The following is a 7,374-nucleotide window of genomic DNA, read 5'->3' on the forward strand; positions in this document are numbered from 1 at the left end:
TTATTTATATACAATTTCATACGTGGTTCGTGATAGTAAACTCGATAGGACACAGTGGCACTATGAACATCCGAATCACTCATCATTCGAACATTCAAATATTTATTCGAATATTAGTATATTCCAAGTAATGTTAACGACGTTAATATGCTTGCCTTTATAGTTAATAATGTCAATTCTTACTTAAAACATACTTCCTTAACAGGACATTGAAGAAAAGGTAGTTGCCAACGGCCATACCATGCTGAATATACCGGTTCTCGTCCGATCACCGAAGTCAAGCAGCATCGGGCCTGGTCAGTACTTGGATGGGTGACCGCCTGGGAACACCAGGTGCTGTTGGTATACTTTTTCTAATTTTGTTTTTCACAAAGACGAATATTCTCACATCGTTCACCACGATAATTTCGTAATCATGCATTACTTAAAACAATTAGCAACGCTTTCCACGCGCTGGTCTTTTTGAGTATTCACCGACAAACCTACGTAGCTACAATAACTCACTCGAAGCCATATGCATTCGCCAACGGCCATACCATGCTGAATATACCGGTTCTCGTCCGATCACCGAAGTCAAGCAGCATCGGGCCTGGTCAGTACTTGGATGGGTGACCGCCTGGGAACACCAGGTGCTGTTGGCATCTCTTTTTCAAATTTCATTATCCTTCAAGTACGAAAATACTAGAAACATTAATTTTATAGTACTTTCAAGAGATAATTTATCAACATTATTTCATAGCGATTAATCGATATTCTAAGCGTTATACCCACTATTTCTTACACTAACAGCCTGTTTATTTGCACGGCACATTAAAATAACCTGATTTCCGATCCGTGTGCACCTACTACTATACTTAACACGGAATGTATTACCACTTTTTAAAAGTAAATTATTATGACTAAGTGTAGATCTCCGGCGAGTAAATGCCTTTCGTATACAAGCACGACACATCTCCGCTATGTGCTTTACTTTTTTACTAACAGCATATAGAAATTGGATTTCAACGTGTTTCTACATAACAGAATGAAGCAAATTTCGTGATTTAACTCTTTCGAATAATGTGTTGGTCCTGACAAGGACCGTTTGAAATGAAAAATCTTGAAGAAGATTTTTACTTAGAGCTTGTGTACTTGGTAACAGCCTTCGTACCCTCACTTACAGCGTGCTTGGCAAGTTCACCAGGCAAAAGAAGGCGCACAGCTGTTTGGATTTCCCGGCTGGTGATAGTTGACCGCTTATTGTAATGGGCCAAACGAGAAGCTTCAGCAGCAATACGCTCGAAGATGTCATTAACAAAGCTGTTCATGATACTCATAGCTTTGCTAGATATGCCAGTGTCAGGATGCACTTGCTTCAAAACTTTGTAGATGTAAATGGCATAGCTCTCCTTCCTCCTCCTCTTCTTCTTCTTATCTCCCTTGGAGATATTCTTTTGGGCTTTACCAGCCTTCTTTGCAGCCTTTCCGCTAGTTTTTGGTGGCATGATGACTCACTCGTTCAGCAAAATTAGATGTGTCCGCCGATTTATCGACTTCATTTAAATTACAGTACGTGTTTCAATTCGCGCCAACTGCCTTGCTTTTCATTTGATGCACTCGGGTGCACGCTTGAAGTAGTAACAAAACTGACTTGATTCATGGGAGGCCGCAATTTTTCCTCTCATCTTATTACGAAAGAATATTGAACAATGTCTGGTCGCGGCAAAGGTGGAAAAGTCAAGGGAAAGAGCAAGTCCCGCTCCAGCAGGGCTGGCCTTCAATTCCCAGTAGGCAGAATCCATCGTCTTTTGCGAAAGGGTAACTATGCCGAACGAGTTGGTGCTGGCGCTCCCGTGTATTTGGCTGCAGTCATGGAATACCTGGCAGCTGAAGTTCTTGAGTTGGCAGGCAACGCTGCTCGTGACAACAAGAAGACTAGGATTATTCCACGTCATCTGCAGTTAGCTATCCGTAACGACGAGGAATTAAACAAGTTGTTGTCTGGAGTTACAATCGCTCAGGGTGGTGTTTTGCCCAACATTCAAGCTGTACTTCTGCCCAAGAAAACTGAGAAGAAGGCATAAATGTAAGACCTATATCTCATACAAATCGGCCCTTATGAGGGCCACAAACCCCTTTATAGAGGAGATTTACGATTGAAATGAATTGTTTTCGATATACAGACTCATCAAAAGTGTCTGAGATAGTTGCTTAGTTTCATTCGAAATTCTCGCTGCTATTCGATTAATTAGTATATGTGTAGTCGTCGATCGTAATTGAAGCCCATAGGAAGTCACACTAACTTTAGAATACTCCAAACAGCGATGTGCTTAGTTCCCACTACATTATTAATTATAAGATCATTACCTTTTGTATTGTCGCTAGCTACATTTTTTTGATATTTGCGTACATCGGGCTCATATTACCCAGAGGACAGGACAGTCGAGCCCAGATTCTCAGCAATGGAAGAAAACCTCATACCACATATTCTCATGTACTTCATGCTAGACAAAGGAATTTCCAACATTCTTAAAGCACTCATGTTTCTCTCTTGCGTTGGCTTGGCTGAAATTACTCTGTTCAATATGTTCTCGACATTTATTATTGTTCATTACTATGCCCCAATGACATCATGAACAGAGCGGATCAGAAAACTTTCCTAAATTTCTTTTGCAACATAGTAATGACATTAAATGCACACTTAAGTACGATTTATTCTTTGCAAGGTCGATATTCATATTTGTGTGATATGTGTTATATGTATATGGTTTGTAATACGCAACTACTCTTATTCTCTGATCTCAGAACTCATTTGCTACTGTGCCCAACGAGCGAGCCTAGGTTTCTTGTAACTACTGCCTTTCTTTAGTAAATAATGTGAAGTATACAATGCATTAACCTACATCTCATATTTGTATTACTCTTTATTTTAGTAACCCGCTACGAAGTGTCATTAATTTACATGTAAATCACAATAGACACTACCGCAAAAGAAAGAAATCGAACCCAAGACCACGTAAACAAGATAAAGGACAAGATTCAGGTTTCTAACGCATTATTCGCCCCTCACAGCACAGTATAGAAGTTGTATAAGCCTCTATACGTACATCCTACTGTCAGAACAGAAATTCCGACTTGCGTTTCGCATCTCTCATGCTCGCTACTTCCAACAAATCGCCAATTTCCAACCAGAACCCCTTCTCCAGCATTAATACTGCTACATGATATGAATACGTATACATGAACGTACATAATGTAAAAAAAAACGTATGATTTTCTCAAATTAATCTCTCTACGTCTGTAATTTAGTGTGCATCAAAAGGCTTTAATGTAGTTACACGAATTCTTATAATCTAACAGAAAATCGCACAAAGTAAATCTTTCCCTTTATATAAATTTGTTGGCTCTGAAAAGAGCCGTTTATGCCAATTTTATATCCAAAATAGGAGGAACCCCAACTTAACCTCCGAAACCGTACAGGGTTCTTCCTTGCCTCTTCAAGGCATACACAACATCCATAGCTGTCACTGTCTTCCTCTTGGCGTGTTCTGTGTATGTAACAGCATCTCTGATTACGTTCTCCAGGAATACTTTCAATACTCCTCGGGTCTCTTCATAAATGAGACCAGAGATACGCTTCACACCACCACGGCGAGCAAGACGCCTAATAGCGGGTTTGGTGATACCCTGGATGTTGTCACGAAGAACTTTACGGTGGCGCTTGGCACCTCCTTTGCCAAGACCCTTGCCTCCTTTTCCACGTCCTGTCATTTCGATATGTTACTGCTTCGCTCACCACACACGAGAAATACAAGCCCAAGCAGCCCAAGACTCGTGGTTTTGTTCCTTCGATCATGCAGGGAAAGCACGGAGGAAAAACACAAAACGTGTCTAAGCCAATGAGAACTGTCCTTTTCGACTGACTTTATCCAATGAGAAATAGCTTGATTTAACGGTTTTGCTCTTTATATAACTTGACTTCATTCAGCGCGCAATTATTTGAAACAAGTCGTGACAGTTGCAATGGCACGTACCAAGCAGACAGCTAGGAAATCTACTGGAGGCAAAGCTCCTCGAAAGCAGCTTGCCACCAAAGCTGCAAGAAAGAGTGCTCCAGCTACCGGTGGAGTGAAAAAGCCCCATCGTTACAGGCCTGGTACTGTGGCTCTCCGAGAAATTCGTCGTTACCAGAAGAGCACTGAATTGCTCATCCGCAAGCTGCCCTTCCAACGACTCGTCCGAGAAATTGCACAAGATTTCAAGACAGATCTTCGCTTCCAAAGCTCAGCTGTCATGGCTTTACAGGAGGCAAGTGAAGCTTACCTTGTAGGGCTTTTCGAAGACACCAACTTGTGTGCTATTCACGCAAAGAGAGTCACAATCATGCCTAAGGACATTCAGCTTGCTCGCCGCATCCGTGGGGAACGTGCTTAAGTTTGAAGTTCTGGCACTGAGTTCAAAAACGGTCCTTTTTAGGACCAATACACTACTTAGAGATGCTGTTATCCTAACAAGGATCTTGTCCATACTTGTTATCTTTTTTTTTTAAATTCTCACGCCGTATGTTGCATAGTTAATACATCTACCTTCGTTTTCCTGTCGTTTCGTATATCATCCTATCTTTCAAGTATATTCTTTAGTTTTCCCCTATGTTTACCGATTGATTATCTTCGTTTTATGTGGTCAAGGGTTCGATTTTGCCATATGTTGCATAACTTAACTTCGATTCAACCACTGTTTGCCCTTCTCAACGTTATTAATCTGATAGAACTCGCAGGCGAAATATGTACTTCTTCCAAGGTAGCAAAAGTAATATTATTTTGTCAGAGGTCGCTGCTGTTGAATGCAAACGTTAAACTAAACTTTCTTTAAGTGTCTGTTTGTACTTAACATCAGTTCAATTGTACACCTACATTTCTGCTGGTGTTACTATTTTTCTTTATAGCAATATTACGAATTATAAGACGGTATCCGTGGTTATTAGCGTGTTCCCTTTTCCTAACACTTTCTCATTACACCAGTATTTCCATCATTCATTAGGCGTAATCACCCGTCTCCTTTATCATAAAAATCATAATAGTACGACGTTAAATTGAAACATAGTCTACTTCACTTTCACGAGTTGTAATAAGTTCGAACATTTCTTTCACCCCAGCCTTGAAAAGAGTTGATTTTAGTTTAGTGTCCCTTTCAGCAGCAAGGCTGTTTCAAACGTGGACCTACTTATTAACGTGCAATGCGAAACATTTGAGCTCCCACCGAGAATCGAACCCAGTCAGCCTGCAAAAGTTTTTCTAACAAATGCATTAAGTGCGTTTTCTGTACTGTTTCGCTACTTGAAGATAGGAACAAGGAAAAAGTAAGTGATCACAAATTGACATTACGTAATGTGTTCCCCATTTTTTTTCGAGTACACCATTCTTGACACCCGTGAAAGCTTTCTTTCCCCACCCTCAATTCCCCTCTGTTATAAAGCACTTACATCAAGAAGTGCTTCGGTTAAAAAGAAAACTCAAAGTCCCTTGCGTGTATACTATACATTGCTATGAATGAACATGTGATAATGATAGGAAAAGCACAATTTTACTCTTCTCAAAGTATTTGATGGCTCTAAAAAGAGCCGTTTTAAAATGTCAGATGATTTACTGACACATTTACTTCTTCTTTGGTGCAGCCTTCTTAGCACTTTTCGGTTTTGCTGTAGCCTTCTTTGGCTTCGGGGCCTTTGGCTTCTTGGGAGTTTTTGCCTTCTTCACTTTAGATGGTGATTTCTTAGGTTTGGGAGCAGCAGCCTTTTTCTTTTCACCAGTCTTCTTGGGACGTTTAGCTGCTGGCTTTTTCGCAGGCTTCTTCTCCTTTGATGCTGATCGTTTCGCCTTGGTTGAAGATCCACCTTCAGGCTTCTCCTTCAGCGATGAAGCACTAAGCTTAAACGATCCAGATGCACCTTTTCCCTTGGTCTGAACCAAAGACCCAGAAGCAACTGCACTTCTCAAGTATTTCTTGATAAATGGAGCAAGCTTCTCGGCATCCACTTTGTAGTTCTGAGAGATGTATTTCTTAATAGCTTGCAGTGAACTTCCTCCCCTTTCCTTCAAATTCTTGATGGCGTTGTTCACCATTTCTGATGTTCTTGGATGAGAAGGTGTTGTTTTTGGTTTCTTAGGCTTTGCAGACTTCTTAGGAGAAGCCTGTGCCGGGGCTGCAGGTGCTGATGCCGTATCTGCCATTGCTTTCTGCAATAAACTCAACGATACTGAAGAATGAAATTTTCGCTAGCAGGCAGCGTTGAGTTTGGTTACGGAGCGCGGACCGGATAGAAAGCACTTGCTGAGGCGGGCTGAGGTAAACAGAAGTTCGTAGTTGCCACAACGATAAGTGTGTTTCCTTCTATTTTGATAAACGATTTTTTTCAGGTATTCAATGAATGCACCAGATCCTATTCTTCCTTACTGGCTAGAAGAAACTTTATTCCACATAACTCAAAAGGCATTTGTTTTTATTCGCTTTTCTATTTTATGTTTCAGTCATTGCTAAGTCGGTCACACTACTTTTTCACCCTCCTTGTGCTTATAATTTTCATAATTTAACATGGAAATACTTATCAATAAATAATTATATTACCATGGTAATTAACTTCAATCCTTCCTGTGATTATACGCAAAGTACCATCTTCGTACTGCTTACTATAGTTCAATGAAGGGAATCTATAAAGTAACGCGTGTCGCACACATCTGCCTTGCAAACTCCCTGGCCTACTTCCAATGTATAGACTTTTATTTCAAATCCTGATTTAATTTCATAATTTTCTGTAGATTTTAACATTTTATTACCCAGCTTCTTAATACGAATGACAATCAAGCCTAAATATTTATTCCCTTTAACTTTATTTTTCTTTTTTATTTTGTGCCTTGTTTCATATTTGTTCTTACGTTAGCAATTAACGCACTTACCGTAGTTATGTATGAACAGGTTGTTTCTATATTTATTTTATTCCAAATAAATTAAATATATATACGGATTATTTTATGGTAGTTGATATTTTCTGTTGTTTCCTACGTGAATTGAGGAAACGCACGGACTTTCGCCTAATTCTTGTGCTACTTTCATATGTCTGTATCTGTCGAATGCTGTCGATCTGTCGAAATGTGTATTACTATCTGTCGATTCATCGAGTGAAACTGAATTCGTTAACCATTTCACCAGGCGCGCATGCATTTTTTTTTCTTCTAAGGGATCCAAGCTTCGGGGGGCAAGGTTCCAATACTACAAGCCACTATGTCTATATACTATTATTCTGCATTCGAAAACACGATAAATATTCCACTTACTTTTTCACAAAAACATGATACAGACAGAGTACAGATGAAGTGTAAGATCAGATTTATATTGATG

General features: G+C 39.9%; 2 non-coding genes across 2 annotated transcripts; both read left to right on the forward strand.

Annotated features, from left to right (window-relative positions):
• The first annotated feature begins 226 nt into the window (after positions 1 to 226).
• On the forward strand, positions 227 to 345 carry LOC145677896 (5S ribosomal RNA). The gene has a single exon (XR_014130085.1). It is a non-coding gene; the product is annotated as a 5S ribosomal RNA (ribosomal RNA).
• Positions 346 to 522: 177 nt separating this feature from the next.
• On the forward strand, positions 523 to 641 carry LOC145677894 (5S ribosomal RNA). The gene has a single exon (XR_014130083.1). It is a non-coding gene; the product is annotated as a 5S ribosomal RNA (ribosomal RNA).
• The last annotated feature ends 6,733 nt before the right edge of the window (positions 642 to 7,374 follow it).

This window comes from Thermobia domestica, unplaced genomic scaffold (genome assembly GCF_964235325.1).
Source record: "Thermobia domestica unplaced genomic scaffold, izTheDome1.hap1.1 HAP1_SCAFFOLD_1570, whole genome shotgun sequence".
Classification (NCBI taxonomy): domain Eukaryota; kingdom Metazoa; phylum Arthropoda; class Insecta; order Zygentoma; family Lepismatidae; genus Thermobia; species Thermobia domestica.